The 18,729-nt window shown below is 42.3% G+C and overlaps 1 protein-coding gene across 5 annotated transcripts in view; it reads right to left on the bottom strand.

Moving 5' to 3' along the window:
• The window catches only part of HECW2 (HECT, C2 and WW domain containing E3 ubiquitin protein ligase 2), a 416,399-nt gene extending 410,428 nt beyond the window's left edge, over positions 1-5,971 (bottom strand). For 4 of the 5 annotated variants that reach the window (XM_079924631.1, XM_079924628.1, XM_079924630.1 and 1 more), the window contains exon 1: positions 5,093-5,213. The gene's annotated coding sequence lies outside the window, so the exon portion shown is untranslated. Of the gene's footprint in view, positions 1-5,092; positions 5,214-5,886 lie in introns of those variants that run through there. The other variant, XM_079924629.1, reaches the window with a different exon arrangement.
• Between the last annotated feature and the right edge of the window lie 12,758 nt (positions 5,972-18,729).

Here is an 18,729-nt window from a genome sequence, read left to right on the forward strand (position 1 = left end):
TGTTTTGAAATCATCACTCACACAAACGTCCTTGTTTTTACACATACAGATACACATTTTATATTTGGAATGGGATTCGGTTCTATAAGTATGTTTATGACATTCTGAACTGCAGCATTTACATTACTATTTTCATCACTATTTTCACACTGCAATGAACCACTTTTGAGCCACTGATCTATTTTTGTGAAACTGAGATACAATTTAAGACCAGCAACAACAAACTATGCTATTTTAACAAATAAACAATAAGCAAATGACATAAAAAGTATATTAACCAAAAAAAAAAAAAAAAAAAAAAAAAAAAAAAAAAAGTGTATTAACCAAGATGAAGTGCACCATGATGAAGTGCTTATGAAATGTAAGCTATATTGACCAGTGCAGTCTTCATAGCATGAACACAATTTTTTACACCATAATAACTTTTAAGAACATAATGGGATTTCTGATGAAATTATAATTACTCTCATATCTCAAGGTCCTACATGCTCTGCCACTCCTACACTATCTTTCTGATTCACATTTCGAAGTCCCCCCCCATCACTCCATCCCCTTGTGTTGGTCTTCTTGCTAACCTTTGAACACATCCAAACACATTCTCACCTTCAGGCCTTCGCACTGGCTGTTCCCTCTGCCTGGAACACTCCTCCCCAGGTATCTGTATGAGTAACTTCTGTCACTTCCTTTAACTCTTTGCTTAAGGTCTCTTTCTTCATGAAGGCTACTCAACTATATTTATCCTGCTCTACTTTCTTTCTTCCAAAGCACTTATCCCCTTCTACCATGCTGTATAATTTGGTTTATTGTGCATCTCCCACTCCTACCCCTCCACTCCCAACTGAAAGAAAACTTCACAAGGGCAGTTTTATTCATTCAGCAACTAGATTCATGGAAGGTGCTAAATAAATAGTAGTTGAATGAATGAATCAATAAGTGAAATGTTTTCACTGCTTTTCCTTTTTAGCCACCAATCTGTCTGTGGATCTTACTTTGAGAATTAAACAGAAAATGGAGAACTATCAAATGATTTAAGCAAGAGAACTACACAAGGTCAGAAGATGATTTAAAGTTTGGAGAGGCTGGACTTTTTTTTTAGTTTAAAAGTCAACCCATGAAAAAAAATGATGAAAGTCACAATTTTCCAAATGACTAGGTCTTCGTAAGTAGTTAATTTCAACCCCACAATACACATATCTATAGATATATGATCAATGTTTGTATATATACACGTACACATATATGCATGCACACATTAGACATATGTTGAACAAATCTAGAAGAAGCTAAGGACATTTTTCCATCATATGGGCATTCTTCATATAAAAGCTAATGACTTAGGTAATAGTTAAGACAACCATCCATCATAATTTTCCTGGGATAGCCCAGTTTATACTGTTTGATCTGGTGCCCCTTCCAGTTAGTATCCCCTTTTACTCTCAAAAGTGTCCTTATCTGAGCAAAAATAATTACATGGTTATCCTACTCATAAAGAAGATACATACATTTCTTCTTATTCAAGCATGCCAACCAAGCTTTGGAGGATTTTAGCCGAGTGGGTGTGGAAAAAGTGACAGCCATAATTAATTGTAACACCTGCTGGCCAGCACTGCAAGTGAACTCTTTCAAACAGGCAATTCTTTAGCCAAGGAGCACAGTCATTGTTGAAGTACATGCCACAAGCTTCATATATCTAGCTTTAGAACTCAAATCCCCACCAGGTCACCTGCACAATCTCCAGCCCCTATGAGAATGTTCACGTGATGAGTGGGCACAGCACATTCTTCTCTGCAAGCCCTTTGTCTGAAAAACTGAGACCCAAACCCAAGACTCTAGTCAAAAGAGAGGGCAGAAAACAAAGGCTCTTCTATTATCCTCGTGGCCCAGAGGGCTTGGAAACTAGGAGAATGTGGAGTCAAGTCTTCACAACGACACATGTGTTTTGGTCTCTCAGTAAATTCCAAGAACTTGACCAAACACTAGATCTTGAAACTTTCATTCATATCTGCAAAAGCCATGCACCCATCAGGTCTGCAAACAGAATTTTGTTGAAGCTGCTCTCCCAAATCACAGGAATTGTCCCAATTCATGCCAGCCCTAGGTAAACAGGCACATTCTTATTGTGCTCGAAGACAATAATAACCTGGGATCAGAGCCAGAGTAGACACTTAATATGTCAAGGAAAAAACTATTTTATTTCTTATATGTATAAATAGATGACAAGCAACCAATTACATCAGTCTTTTGTCTTCCTTGCTATTTCTTTTTTCCTTATGCATTTTTTGGGTTTTTTGGGTTTGTTTTTTTTTAACCTTTCTTACCTTTGCATTTAACAAATTAAAGACTGAAACAAAGCCAGACTCAAAATTTGAAGTCAGGAGAGGGTGGTGAAGAAAATAGTGAAGATTCCTTAATACCTAGGGTGACCACATAATTTATCATCCAAACCAGGGCACTTTTAAATGTGAAAGGGGATGCATTTGATAATTCAGATAGGTCAACAGGAAAAAACCAGGACTACTGCAGGCTAACCAGAGGGTGTAGTCACCCTTCTAATCCCTCATACATTTTCCCACACAAAAGACATCCTGTGTGTAAAGAAGCAATTCTGCCTCTGCTACATCAACCGAACTTCAAATATAGTCCTCTCTCTTTCAGGCCAGGCCTGGCTTTCCAAAATGGAGCTGGAAATGTTTTCACTCCACCCTGCCATTCCCTATTCGTGCGAAACTGGCTCCATTTTTACTCAAGAAAGCAGGCAGCAACACACTAGAATGTGGATGCAGGCCAGGTGCCCAGTAAGCCCCAGGCCTGGTGCCTCGGGTTTCTCATAAAGGAATACTTCACAAGAAAGGAAGCAACCTGGTGAGAAGGTACACAGATACCAGCCACGGATTTAACAATCCGAATCTGAATGTTAGACCCTTTTGTTGATGCCAAGGCACACAATGAAACTGGACAGAGCCCGAAAGCTACCTCCCCAGCAGCACACATTCATCCAAAAGAAATGGCTGTGGCATCTGTCCTCAGCTACAGGTAACAGCCTTGGTTTCTTTGCCTTTTGCTGAGATCAGTGGTGCAGAAGGATTTGAAAAAAGTAAGAAAATATGTTTTTTTTTTCCCTCAAGATCACAGTTCCCACGTTAAACAGAGCCAGTGCTTACTTTTACCCCATACTTCCTGTTCAGGGGGGGTCAAACATTGCTCATGTTCTTCATTAAATTTAGTCCTGTGGTTAGTGACTATTAATTCACTGGAATATTCTCCCTCACATGCATGCAGAGGGGAGACCAATTTTGCAATCTAGTTGGAATCTACAGCACAGAAGAATCTATGATGGTGGTAGGAGCAGAAAAGCTCCAGCTGGCTTATCTCAAATGTTCAGAATGACTGATTTCTTCAGGGACTCCATAGTCATTCAAAAAGATTCACTGCCCAAGGCTGTTCAATGCTGTGATGGAGGCAATGATAAAGCAAATGCCTTAGGCTGTTAAGCCTTATAAAAGTAGAGTACTACCCATAGCTGAGAGTCTCATGACAAATGCTGGGAGCCAGGGAACCACCTGTCACAGAGATGGTAGAAGAAACTCCTTTTGAATTCATGCAGATTGGACTAAGTCATTCCAGCTAGGAGACACTATGAGTCCAAGGGGCCATTTGTATACAACTGCTGTTTTCCCAGTGATACGATAATCTTAAATTCAAAGACATTTTTGTTAATATAACTGTTTAAACTGCTTCACATAACCACAATTGAGGCCAAAATGGGCCGAAGGAATAATCAAAACAAACAGCTCAATAATGACTTTTTAAATGTTCAAAGAAAAAAGAAACTAACTGGTTAGGCTGCTGGATGATAAGGTTATAATGCCTCCTTTGGGAGATGAAAATTATGGCTTCCCCACCTGACCCCATCTCCCAACAGTGAAGTGGATAATTTCTGAAGAATACAATGACCCTTTATGCTGGGCTTCTCTTGTCTGCTAGGGATGCCATCTGTCTCCCACACTATATAAACAATCCCTGCAGGAATCTTCTGATGCCCAAACAGATTAGCAAACTCCAGATTTTCACACCATTAATAATATCCCCATCCAGATTAGGCTTCTTGCTTTAATAACTCCAAAGATAAGCCTAATAACTGATCCTTTTTGTTTACAGGTAATGTGAGTGTCATTTTAAAGATAACCTCTCAGAACACACAGCCATCTGTTGGAGGGGGAGCGGGTGGAGCTCTCTCTAGGCAACAGAAGAAATGAGCCCTTGAGGGAACAGGAGAAATAGTAAAATGAAAATCATACTTATGAGACAAATGAAAACATGAAATTTCACCAGGTCTAATAGAGGACTCTAATAATTACATTAAAATCTTTTTCTTCCAAATGACAAACTAGAAAACTATTCAAAAAAAGACAAGTTTCACACTTTGACAAAGGCATACGTACAATGAGAATTCAGAGTTTGCTTGACTCTAGGACGGTGAAAGCAGAAACCGTACTGGGAAGGCTAAAGGCCCCCGGGAAGTTTGCCTACCGTTCACCTCTACCTACGAGGATTGCTGACGCTTGCCTTCTCCAAGTTTATTATCGATTGATCCCCTGTAACTCTGTGAGCTCTCTGTATTGTCTCCAAAGACTTCCAACTCTAAAAGAAATAAATGTACCTGTAAAGCTGTTCCTAAATTAATAATAATCAAGGAAAAACACCTGAGCTCTGCTAATAGCGGAAAACACAAGGCATGGAAGAGCCAGACCTCTGCAGTTGCACGTCCTCGGAAACGTCTACGTCTAAATCTGCAGCCCCAGTTTCCTCCAGGCCCCAAGCCCCCGTAGAGGATGTTCACAACACGTTCCAAACCAAAAAGGAAATGAAGTCTCCGCTCCCTCAAGTGACGCTCAAATGGACCCAAAAGTCTCAGCTCCCCGGGAGAACCAAACCTTGAAACACGTCCCAGTGCCTCTCACCCGCGTCTCTGGGCAGCGGAAGCCGAAATGTCAAATGAATGACCGCGCCGGGGCGAGAGGGAGGAAAACAAAGCCACCTCCCGCTGTCCGGTACCTGCGGCGCGAGGGCCGGGCCAGGGCCGCGCACTCACCTGGGGCTCGGCGCCCGCTGCCGCCGACTGCGGGTGGGGACGGGGCCGCCGGGCGACAGGGCGCCCCCGCAGTCGCCCGGACCCGCGGCCCCGGCGCCGTCCGGCCGGCCCGCGCACGCCGCGGGGAAAGCAGGCGACCGGGGGCGCCGCCGCGCGTAGCATGCAGCTCCCGGCTGCGGTGGCCGCTGCCACGGGGCCGAGGGACCCTACGCGGCCGTCTCCGACCCGGCGACTCCGAGGCAGCGACGAGAGACGCAGCGCGGAGCCGAGCGCGGCCGACGCGCCCCTCAGCGGCTCTTCCCGCCGCCTTCCGCAGCGGGCTGGGTCTCGGCTCGCCTTTGTGCTGGCATCCTCCTTCGCTCCCAACGACGCCCGGAGCTCCCCGGGCGGCTCCGCGCCGCCGCCCACCCCCGGGTTACGCCGCGCCCCCCGCGCGGCCCGCCGATTCTGTCGAGTCAGCAGCGGCGGCGGCGGCGGCAGTGGCGGGTGCGCGCGAAGCCATATCTCCCGCCCGCTCTCGGGAGGGCGCCAGGGGTCTGGGCGTCCGGAGCAGGTTTACGGGCGAGCTCGGCGGCCCGGGCGCGGCGCGTCCCCGAGCGGCCCCGCAGCGCCTGGCTCCCCGCCGCTCGCTCTCCAGGCGTCGCCCGCGAGCCGCGCGCCGGCCCGCCCGCGTCGCCCTCTCTCGCCGCTCCCCGCGGGCTCGCCCGGCCTCCCTCGCGCTGCCACTTTCCTCTGGCCCAGCGTGCCCGGTGCCCGCCCTGGCCCTCGGGGGGCGAAGGGTGCGGGCCGCTCACCTCCCGCGGCGTCGGCGCCCCTCCCGCTGGAAGCCCGGGAGGCATCTGCCCGCACCTCCCTGCGGGGCGCTGGGCTGGGGGCTTCCTGCACGTCAGGAACCAGAGTGGGGGAGGCGGGAGGGGTGAGGGGAGAGGGCGGGAGGGACTGCCAGACCTTGGCCAGTTGGACCTTCCCGGGGAAGGTGTGGGAGAGCGGGGCGGATGCAGCTGGGCGAAGGACGAATGCCGAGGCTTTGGCGGAGCCCGAGCTGCTCTCCTTCTGCGACGCCGAAAGACATGAGGGTTCCGAGAGGCGCCGCGGAGGAGGAAGACCCTCTGAGGTCAAGCAGGCTGGACTCTTCCTAAATCCCCCCGGAAGGCTGAATGGAGGAGTGTCATGCCTCGGTTTCCCCAACTGCAAGGGCAAGACGGTAATACTCGGGTCACCTACACGGGGTGTGGTCACGATTAAAAATGGATTATTGAAAGCCCTCCCAGCTACTTCGCCTAAAGAGGGCACTCAAATTAAAAATTACCGTATTAATACTTTCAGCTTTCTGTTTACTTCTTTTGTAGCATCTTCATTGACTCAGTCCCACTTAGGGGAAAGAGTAAAAACGCTGACATATAAGACGATTACCCACTATGCGTGATTATCTATCTGGATAAGGGAAAGATTTACTCGATTTTACAGTTTAACTACAACCATAGGAAAGAAGTCCCAAAACATTTTTTCCACAAATAATGGGTATCCTTATTTACGGTTTTTTGAGTATGTACTTTCAGTATTATCCATTTCTCTGATAACAGCTATTCATTTTTCCTTTGGGAACTACCCCTCCCCCCTTGCCCACGAGTCTCTGTGGTTCCAGGATACTGACACCTCCCACCCTCACTCCCCAGAACTGGCCAGTCTTCATATTCCAGACCGCAGTGATTGGTTCTGGGATAGGCATATTGATCCAGGAACTCAATCTGGGGTTTTTGCTGAATCAGTTCAGAAAAAGAAGCCCTTCAAACTAGAATAACTTATTTGGAAGGATATAAGCCAGTGATAAATACCACCAATGGCTATAAATGAAGTCAAGTCAACTTCAAGAGAAAGAAAACTGTGGGAGAGGGGATGATATCTTTTGAGACTTAGGAGGCAAATGTATCTGAAGTGAACTCTACCCCCGAAGGCAAAAATCCCCCTCCTCTCCTCAAGGCAGTTTCAGTTGTGTTCTGTCACATGTCACAAAAAGCCCTGACTCATTATTCCTCTGGATCTTTCCATCCCAGGCATCATTGCTAGGCTACTCCAGTGAATTGATGAACAACCCCCCCACGCCCCCCCAACACACACACACAAAAGAAAAAAAATGGTCCTATTCTTGTACTTGCTGGAAGAGTAGGGATCCCGAAAGATCCCACATGATGTTCTCTTTCTGCAACTTGCTCTAGACTCAGCAACCCCACAACTGCAACCCTTAACCTCCTGTGTTGATTAAGCGCTGTCTTACAATCTGGCTTTAAACAAAAAAGCATAAAATTAAATAGAGCTAAAATGGATCATTATTGCTGCCCTTAGGTTTAAAAAACAAAACCTTTTTCTCTCACCGTAAAAGCAGTCCCATATATCCTTAAAAAACTACAAATACAACTACCATATGACCCAGCAATCCCACTACTGGGCATATACCCTGAGAAAACCATAATTCAAAAAGAGTCATGTACCACAATGTTCAATGCAGCACTATTTAGAATAGCCCAGAGATGGAAACAACCTAAGTGTCCATCATCGGATGAATGGATAAAGAAGATGTGGCACATATATACAACGGAATATTACTCAACCATAAAAAGAAACGAAATTGAGCTATTTGTAATGAGGTAGATGGACCTAGAGTCTGTCATACAGAGTGAAGTAAGTCAGAAAGAGAAAGACAAATACCGTATGCTAACACATATATATGGAATCTAAGAAAAAATGTCATGAAGAACCTAGGGGTAAGACAGGAATAAAGACACAGACCTACTAGAGAATGGACTTGAGGCTATGGGGAGGGGGAATGGTAAGCTGTGACAAAGCGAAAGAGTGGCATGGACATATATACACTACCAAACGTAAGGTAGATAGCTAGTGGGAAGCAGCTGCATAGCACAGGGAGATCAGCTCAGTGCTTTGTGACCACCTAGAGGGGTGGGATAGGGAGGGTGGGAGGGAGGGAGATGCAAGAGGGAAGAGATATGGGAACATATGTATATGTATAACTGATTCACTTTGTTATAAAGCAGAAACTAACACACCATTGTAAAGCAATTATACTCCAATAAAGATGTTAAAAAATAAAAAACTGTGTATTGGGCATTAAACATGAGGCTGAGGCTTCAAATAAGGTTAATAGCAAAGTCATCTTAAAATCTCAGACTTGCAAAAGTGTGTAAAGGTTAGGTTCTTTCATACCACACTCCCCATCCCTGTCACTACCACTCCCCAAACTGGGGCCTCCACTTCACAGGATCCCTGACTGGTTCTCACTTAGCCTCTTCCTGAGCTGTTCCTGTGAAGAAAACTCAGTATTTCATTAGCTGGTCAATTCTACATTTAAACTGGCCTAACATTAGACAGTGATTCCTTATATTGAGTTGAAATACTTCTTTCACCTCACAGGACTACAAGGACTAAAGACAGACTTGGGAAGCCCTTGAATTTTCTCTTCCAAAATCTTTGCATGGCCCTTAGCTGTTTATCATAAGGCAGAGTCCCGATCCTTCATCATCCTCCATTACCTCCTTTCTATGAGCGTGCTCACCTTTGAGCACTCCTCCAGAAGCATAGCATTCAAAGCTAAACCCAAAGGCAGATTCCAGGAAACTTAAAGTTCAAGCCTCTTCCAGCACCACAAGAGGGGTCCTAGAAGTGTATTCATGTGGTATTATGTTTCTGTAAAAGTTTTGGAAGTAAAATATTTTCATCTTAAAAGATTGCTGTCTCTGTGTACTCTAACTTCCCTTCAGTCGTAATTTCCCTTGTGTCCAGAAGCACTGAAGTGATTGCTGGCATTTTGGGGATCTGGCTAAGGGGAAGCTGAGTTAGTTAAATGGAAAAAATGTATGTGGTTCATGGGCATTACAGCCCACTGGAACAGTAGCATCTATTCTGACTGCTTGAAGGCCTACCGTCACCCGGGTCACTTGGTATTGTGACAGGAAGGTGGATGGCCAGAGACCAATCAGCAAATGAATGCTTTGGGACTCAGCACAGAAGCATGTAGGCAATGGGGTAATGGTTGAAATGTAAGGATCCAGAACTAGAATTGGAAAATCCTCTCACATCTTATTCTGTATATGTAAAAGAAATTTGGTACAGATTTTCCCAAATTTGACCACTATCTTAAAAAATGTATGTAACTTTCCCAATAATGAGTTGTAGACTGGAAAGAAACTCTTCTAAACTACCAATAATAAAAATAAATTTCAATCAACTCCACTAGTGGAAAGACTGAACTATCTATTAACTCTATAGAACAAAATGTAACAAAATCATTTTCATATGAAGAAGAAATCAAAGAGTATGCAGTCAAAAGATGTAGGAAAAAGTATTGTTAAAGCTATACTAGGCAGTTAATTTAAAACATCAAGATACTTTTCTGAATTTGGTGATGTCTGGTTCTTGTGAATTTTTTAATTTGTCATTGGTTGTGACTTTTATTCTAAATAAATACTTTTTGTACCTTCTTTTATACTTGTGGGTTTTTTTCTTAAAGAAGCCCCTGTATTGTGTAATCTTCAGACTCCACAAAATGTGGATCTATCCCCTGTTGAACCTGATACTCTGAATATAGTCTAATCAGTGTAGCATTCAGGGAGTGGGAGCTTCCAATGGAAGAAATAACTAAGCACAATAATAGCTGAGACGTCCATTACTGTCCTATTTCATCTATCAAGCATCATAGAGAAATGAATGACTAGTTACAACTAGGGAATTTAGGGCATGACTGAAGAATGTCCGTTTGAACACACAAAAAAGAAAATTTCTTAAATGTATTACAACTTTTCTCACTTTTTAAAGAACGTATACCAAACCTAACTGATTCATCATTTTCATAGTGGCTGTAATTTATTTACTATGCTATGATTCCGTGATACCCTTAGGACCCATCTAGGCATAAATGTTTTTGCCTCTACACTAAATGGCCTCAGGCTCCTATAGTTTTCATTGTTGCTGTTGTACTTTAAAAGTAACTTTTTCCTTTGAACCTGGTATTTTTCCTATAACCTTTTCTTTTCTTGATAATCTTTCTTGTCTCACTTTAAGTTCCTGTTTATGGTCTGGTATGGAATTGATCAACTATATAAACATTCTCATTAGAACTCTGTTTAAAATGCCTTGTGGGAGGGGGAGGTTCAGTGAATAATATGTGTGAGCTTTAGTGCATGCATTTCATGGTATCTGTTGTGGTTGCTTGGAATCCTTTCTTATTTTCTTCCAATTTCTCACTCACTAGTAATGGTAAGAAGCCCTGGATTCTCCTTTTCACATATTCTCTAAGTAAATATTTAATAACCATTTACTATGAGCCAGGCATTCTTCTAAGTGTTAAGGATACAGAAGTAAATGGAACAGAAAAAAAATCCCTGCCCTTGTGAAGCTTATATTCTGATAGAATAGGGAAGGAGAGGTCAAATAATAAGTTGTGGCAGAAAATGTTAGTGTTTACAATAGCCATATGTTCCTATATGTTTTCCAGTCTCCTTTGCATTTAGGATAGCTGTGTGACTACTTCTGGCGAATAGAAGTTAAGCAGCAATGATGGGTATCACTTCTAACAGTGGAGCTAAAAATCCAATGTGACTTCTTTCCTTCTCTTCACCTTCCCTGGATACCACAGAGGCCACCTGTTGAAATGGTGTCATCCCAAGATGGAAGGAGGCTGCATCACTGAGCCATCACTTGGAGGAAAGCTAACTGATATAAGACTGTGATGAGAGCAAGAAATAAAGTGTTAAGCTACTTATTTGTTACAGCAGCCAGTATTAATGATCCCGACTAGGGACTTCCCTGGTGGTCCAGTGGTAAAGAATCTGCCTTCCAATGCAGGGGACATGGGTTCGATCCCTGGTCAGGGAGCTAGGTTCCCACATGTTGTGGGGCAGCTAAGCCCACACCCCACAGCTACTGAGCTCGCGCTTCTCGACTAGAGAGAAAACCCGCACACCACAACTAGAGAGAAGCCCATGCACCACAGGGAAAGATCCTGCACGTGTCAACGAAGATCCTGCGTGCCACAACTAAGACCCAACGCAGCCAAAAATAAATAAATAAATAAATAGATGATCCTGACTACAATGGAAATTAATACCTTGAAACAGGGTATTGCTATAATTAAAACCTAAAATATGTGGCATTTACTTAGGAGTTAAGTAGCAAAAAACTAACATTGGAAGCTAGAAAGATGGTGATAATAGTATGCAGTGGCAAAACAATTAGTAAAATGTTACCATTATCACATAACTTATCTCGAGCCACTGAGTCAGCAGCAGTTAAGATAAGTGATCGGAAAGAATCAATTAGTAAGTGATAGAGACTACTGATTGCATATGGCAAAGTATCACAAAAAAGATACGAGTTGAGGAAAGAACTAACCAGTTTTCAAAAATAAATGAGAGATTACAGAAAGTCTAGAAATTTCATTCTTCACAGAGGTGGGTTGACAAAGCCCCAGTAAAATTCAGCCAGGGAAAAGATAACGTTTAAGGGTGTGGTTAGATAGGTTCAAGGTTACCATTAAGTTGAGGAACGTTTAGTCTTATATTTACAAAAACACTGGGTATAGTTACTGGCACACGTAACTGACTGGAAGCAAAAGATCAGAAACCTATTTATTTGTTTTTTTATTTTTTTAATGTTATTATGATTTTATTTATTTATTTTTTAACACCTTTATTGGAGTACAATTGCTTTACAATGCTGTGTTCGTTTCTGCTTTATAATAAAGTGAATCAGCTATACATGTACATGTATCCCCATATCTCCTCCCTCTTGCGTCTCCCTCCCACTCTCCCTATCCCACCCCTCTAGGTGGTCACAAAGCACCGAGCTGATCTCCCTGTGCTATGCTGCTGCTTCCTACTAGCTATCTATTTTACCTTTGGTAGTGTATATACATCCATGCCACTCTCTCACTTCGTCCCAGTTTACCCTTCCCCCTCCCCGTATCCTCAAGTCCATTCTCTATGTCTGCGTCTTTATTCCTGTCCTGCCCCTAGGTTCTTCAGAACCATTTTTTTTAGATTCCATATATATGTGTTAGTATACAGTATTTGTTTTTCTCTTTCTGACTTACTTAACTCTGTATGATGGACTCTAGGTCCCTCCACCTCACTACAAATAACTCAATTTCATTTCTTTTTATGGGTGAGTAATATTCCATTGTATATATGTGCCATATCTTCTTTATCCATTCATCTGTTGATGGACACTTAGGTTGCTTCCATGTCCTGGCTATTGTAAATAGAGCTGCAATGAACATTTTGGTACATGACTCTTTTTGAATTATGGTTTTCTAAGGGTATATGCCCAGCAGTGGGATTGCTGGGTCGTATTGTAGTTCTATTTATAGTTTTTTAAGGAACCTCTATACTGATCTCCATAGTGGCTGTATCAATTTATATTCCCACCAACAGTGCAAGAGGGTTCCCTTTTCTCCACACCCTCTCCAGCATTTATTGTTTGTAGATTTTTTTGATGATGGCCATTCTGATTGGTGTGAGGTGATACCTCATTGTAGTTTTGATTTGCATTTCTTTAATGATTAGTGATGTTGAGCATCCTTTCACGTGTTTGTTGACAATCTGTATATCTTCTTTGGAGAAATGTCTATTTAGGCCTTCTGCCCATTTTTGGATTGGGTTGTTTGTTTTTTTGATATTGAGTTGCATTAGCTGCTTGTAAATTTTGGAGGTTAATCCTTTGTCAGTTGCTTCGTTTGCACATGTTTTCTCCCATTCTGAGGGCTGTCTTTTCATCTTGTTTATGGTTTCCTTTGCTATACAAAAGCTTTTAAGTTTCATTAGGTCCCATTTGTTTATTTTTATTTCCATTTCTTTAGGAGGTGGGTCAAAAAGGATCTTGCTCTGATTTATGTCATAGAATGTTCTGCCTGTGTTTTCCTCTAAGAGTTTTATAGTGTCTGGCTTTACATTTAGGTCTTTAATCCATTTTGAGTTTGTTTTTGTGTATGGTGTTAGGGAGTATGCTAATTTCATTCTTTTACATGTAGCTGTCCAGTTTTCCCAGCACCACTTATTGAAGAGGCTATCGTTTCCCCATTGTGTATTCTTGCCTACCTTATCAAAAATAAGGTGACCATGTTCATGGGTTTATCTCTGGGCTTTCTATCCTGTTGCATGATCTATATTTCTGTTTTTGTGCCAGTACAATAGTGTCTTGATTACTGTAGCTTTGCAGTACAGTCTGAAGTCCAGGAGCCTGATTCCTCCAGCTCCGTTTATCTGTCTCAAGATTGCTTTGGTTATTTGGGGTCTTTTGTGTTTACATACAAATTGTGAAATTTTTTGCTTTGGTTCTGTGAAACATGCCATTGGTGGTTTGATAGGGATTGCATCGAATCTGTAGATTGCTTTGGGTAGTTTGGTCATTTTCACAATGCTGATTCTTCCAGTCCAACAACATGGGATAGCTCTCCATCTGTTTGTATACTCCTTAATTTCTTTCATCAGTGTGTTACAGTTTTCTGCATACAATTCTTTTGTCTCCTTAGGTAGGTTTCTTCCTAAGTATTTTATTCTTTCTGTTGCAATGGTAAACGGGAGTGTTTCCTTAACTTTTCTTTCAGATTTTTCGTCATTAGTGTACACCAATGCAAGAGATTTCTGTGCATTAATTTTGTATCCTGCTACTTTACCAAATTTGTTGATTAGCTCTAGTAGTTTTCTGGTAGCATCTTTAGGATTTTCTATATGTAGTAACAATGTCATCTGCAAACAGTGACAACTTCTTCATTTCTGATTTGGATTCCTTCTATTTCTTTTGCTTCTCTGTTTGCTGTGACTAAAATTTCCAAAACTACGTGGAATAATAGGGGTGAGAGTGGACAACCTTGTCTTGTTCCTGATTTTAGAGGAAATTGTTTCAGTTTTTCACCATTGAGAACAATGTTGGCCGTGGGTTTGTCATATATGGCCTTGATTATGTTGAGGTAAGTTCCCTCTATGCCTACTTTCTGGAGGGTTTTTATCATAACTGGGTGTTGAATTTTGTCAAAAGCTTTTTCTGCATCTATTGAGATGATCATATGCTTTTTCTTCTTCAGTTTAATATGTTTTATCACATTGATTGATTTGCGTATATTGAAGAATCCTTGCATTCCTGGGATAAATCCCACTTGTTCATGGTGTATGATCCTTTTAACGTGCTGTTGGATTCTGTTTGCTAGTATTTTGTTGAGGATTTTTGCATCTATATTCATCAGTGATATTGGCCTGTAGTTTTCTTGCTTTGTAACATCCTTTTCAGGTTTTGGTATCAGGGTTATGGTGGCCTCGTAGAACGAGTTTGGGAGTGTTCCTCCCTCTGCTGTATTTTGGAAGAGTTTAAGAAGGATAGGTGTTAGCTCTTCTCTAAATGTTTGATGGAATTCGCCTGTGAAGCCATCTGGTCCTGGGCTTTTGTTTGTTGGAAGATTTTTAATCACAGTGTCAATTTCAGTGCTTGTGATTGGTCTGTTCATATTTTCTATTTCTTCCTGGTTCAGTCTCAGAAGGTTGTGGTTTTCTGAGAATTTGTCCATTTCTTCCAGGTTGTCCATTTTATTGGCATATAGTTGCTTGTAGTAATCTCTCATGATCCTTTGTATTTCTGCAGTATCAGTTGTTACTTCTCCCTTTTCACTTCTAATTCTATTGATTTGAGTCTTCTCCCTTTTTTCCTTGATGAGTCTGGCTAATGGTTTATCAATTTTGTTGACCTCCTCAAAGAACCAGCTTTTAGTTTTACTGATCTTTGCTATTGTTTCCCTCATTTCTTTTTCATTTATTTCTGATCTGATCTTTATGATTTCTTTCCTTCTGCTAACTTTGGGGTTATTTTGTTCTTCCTTCTCTAATTGCTTTAGGTTTAAGGTTAGGTTGTTTATTTGAGATGTTTCTTGTTTCTTGAGGTAGGATTGTATTGCTATAAACTTCCCTCTTAGAACTGCTTTTGCTGCACTCCATAGATTTTGGGTCGTCATTTTTTGTCATTTTTTTCTAGGTATTTTTTGATTTCCTCTTTGATTCCTTCAGTGATCTCTTGGTTATTTAGTTGTGTATTGTTTAGCCTCCATGTCTTTGTATTTCTTACAGAATTTTTCCTGTAATTGGTATCTAGTCTTATAGCGTTGTGGTCAGAAAAGATACTTGATATGATTTCAATTTTCTTAAATTTACCAGGGTTTGATTTGTGACCCAAGATATGATCTATTCTGAGGATGTTCCATGAGCACTTGAGAAGAAAGTGTATTCTGTTGTTTTTGCATGGAATGTTCTATAAATATCAGTTAAGTCTATCTTGTTTAATGTATCATGAAGCTTGTGTTTCCGTATTTATTTTCATTTTGGATGATCTGTCCATTGGTGAAAGTGGGGTGTTAAAAGTCCCCTACTGTGATTGTGTTGCTGTCAATTTCCCCTTTTATGGCTGTTAGCATTTGCCTTATGTATTGAGGTGCTCCTATGTTGGGTGCATAAATATTTACAATTGTTATATCTTCTCTTGGATTGATCAGTGGCGGGCTGCACAATCTCCCAGGAGGGGAAGTGTGGATAGTGACCTGTGCTTGCACACAGGATTCTTGGTGGCTGCAGCAGCAGCCTTAGCGTTTCATGCATGTCTCTGGTGTCCGTGCTGATAGCCATGGCTCGTGCCCATCTCTGGAGCTCGTTCAGGCGGTCCTCTGAATCCCCTATCCTAGTGCACCCCGAAACAATGGTCTCTTGCCTCTTAGGCAGTTCCAGACTTTTTCCTGGACTCCCTCCTGGCTAGCTGTGGTGCACTAACCCCCTTCAGTCTGTGTTCACGCAGCCAGCCCCAGTCGTCTCCCTGTGATCTGACCTCTGAAGCTGGAGCCTCAGCTCCCAGCCCCCACCCGCCACGGCAGGTGAGCAGACAAGCCTCTTGGGCTGGTGAGTGCTGGTCGGCTCGGATCCTCTGTGCGTGAATCTCTCCGCTTTGCCCTCTGCACTCCTGTTGCTGTGCTCTCCTCTGTGGCTCCAAAGCTGCTCCCCGCCGCCCACTCCCCGTCTCCGCCAGTGAAGGGGTTTCCTAGTGTGTGGAAACTTTTCCTCCTCCACCATTCCCTCCCAGAAGTGCAGGTTCCGTCCCTATTCTCTTGTCTCTGTTTTTTCTTTTTTCTTTTGCCCTACCCAGGTACGTGGGGAGTTTCTTGCCTTTTGGGGAGTCTGAGGTCTTTTGCCAGTGTTCAGTAGGTGTTCTGTAGGAGTTGTTCCACACGTAGATGAATTTCTGATGTATTTGTGGGGAGGAAGGTGATCTCCATGTCTTACTCCTCTGCCATCTTGAAGGTCGAGACAGAAACCTATTTATTTTAGAAGAAATTATATTACCAAAGAAACTATTAGCCCACCCAGACTAAAAAGTTATTTATCAGTTTAAGTTTCAGAACAATTTTCCATGTGAGGAAGCAGGTTTTGAATGCTATACACACCCCACCAAGGAGATCCCTCAAGGGATCTCAAGGAGAGTAATGGGAAAGAAAGATCCTCACAGAGGAGAAAAAGGAAAGGATGGAGGTAGAGGGAACAATGTACAAGGGAGGTCCTCCCTGAGGGCAGAATCAGAATTTAATCATGAAACTTCCCAAACTGCCAGGGCAGGTGGGGATATATCACAGTGCCCGCTCACAGGGTTTCAGAATTACTCTGGACAAGAGACTGCTGTGTGTCTTCCATTTTTTTTTTTCCCGAATGTGAGTATCTATTGTGGGTGTCCATTTTCTATTGGATTTCAGAGGAGGAAGATCTCTTGTCCTTTTGACCATGGGTTGCTATATACCCTAAGTTGCTATACCAGGAGTCACCACATCTGGACTTGATGGAGAGAACTGCACATCACCCAAAGATCTAGGGCAAATGACTGCATTTTCTTCCTTAGTGAAAAAAATGAATGTTTTTTTAAATATAGGAATGTATTGGTTTTATATTGTTGCATAACAAATTACCACAAACTTAGTGGCTTAACACAGCACACAGTTATTACCTGACAGTTTCTGTGGGTTGAAAATCTGGGCAAAGCTTAATTGGGATGTCTGCTCATGGTCTCACAAGGTGTCTGCTGGGTTACATTCTCATCTGAAGGCTTGACTGTGCAAAAATCTACTCACTCAATGTGTTGGAAAAATTCATTTCCTTATGGCTCTAGAACTAATGGCATCTTGTTTCTTCAAAGCTAGCAGGAGAATCTACCTTTCCAGTCTTCTAAGACAGAGTCTTATATGGTATACCTTCATCAATCGAGTAACATTCTATCATTTTTGCCATATTCTATTGGTTAGAAGCAAGTCACAGATCTCATCCACACTCAAGGAAAGATATTCTACAAGGGGACTTAGCTCATTGTCTGCCACAGGGAAAAGGGCGACAAATAGATATTTGGTGACCAGAGGGCAAATATATTGGTTTTTACCAATCACTATGTGCTTCTGTATTTTCCAGGCTGCCTTATGATTAAGTGGCCACGTGACTAGTTCTATACAATGAAATGTGAGCAGAACTAATGTTGGTCATTTCTAGACTAGATGATTAATTATACAACGTACCTTCCTTATCTCCTCTTCTCCCTTCCCTAGACCATGAAGGCTTCATGTTGAAAGATGGCAGCATTACAACATAAAAGAAGTCTGGCTTTCTGAGCAGTGCTTGGAGACAAGCCACCCAGGAGAATAGCACCTATGTCCAGGCCAGGACAGGAGTAAGAAATAAACACTTCTCATGTTAAGGCACTCATATCTGGGAGTTATTTGTACGGAAGGTTTGAAGGGGTTGGAATATTATATAGGGGAGGAAGACAACCTCCGTGAGAAAATGACTTAAATAAGGATCTGATAGCAGTAAAGGCTCAGCCACTCAAGCATTTCAGGGAAGAACATTCCAGGAAGAAGGAACAGTAAGTATAGAGGTGCTGAAATGGGAGATGGATAAATAGTATCTTACTGTATCAGAGGCTATGTTGATAATCACCTTGTTTTTAAGATATTTTACAGTAGTGTTTCGCCATCCCAAAATTATTTTGTTTAATACATTATTATGAGCTTCATTCATAGAATTGAGTGTTTCAGGGACTAATATAAAATGTGAGTGTAAAATGTGAATAAATTTGTGATTCCATTGCAAAGATATTATTATCATTAATACCTCTATATTTCTTTATTTTGTCCTTGATTTGATCTTTTCCTCTTGGTAACAAAAATCTTGTTTGGGATTTAAGAAAGAAATCCTACCTGGTAAAATTAGTCTGATAAGTTTAAAGAGTCTCTTTAGATTAATTCTGTCTTTTTAACTTAGAAAAGCTCAGTTTCCCAGATTCTTCCCCCCACACCCAGGATAGTGCCCGTGAAAAGAGGTGGCAGTGGAGGCTTATGTGATCATGTGTCAGCAGCTGGGGAGCTGGATCCATGGCATCCTCTGGATCTATGTTGGCCTCTCATGGGGAGTGGCCATCTGGACTGCCTGGGTTGTGGAAAGCCAACTGGTCCCACCTCTGGGTATTCAGCTGATGGAGTCTGCTGAAGCCTCTGGCTACTGTGACTCATCATCTGATCTCTCAGGTTCTGGTAGGCCCAGCATTGCTCCCTGGCTGATTGG

This window comes from Stenella coeruleoalba, assembly GCF_951394435.1.
Source record: "Stenella coeruleoalba genome assembly, chromosome: 6".
Taxonomy (NCBI): Eukaryota; Metazoa; Chordata; class Mammalia; order Artiodactyla; family Delphinidae; genus Stenella; species Stenella coeruleoalba.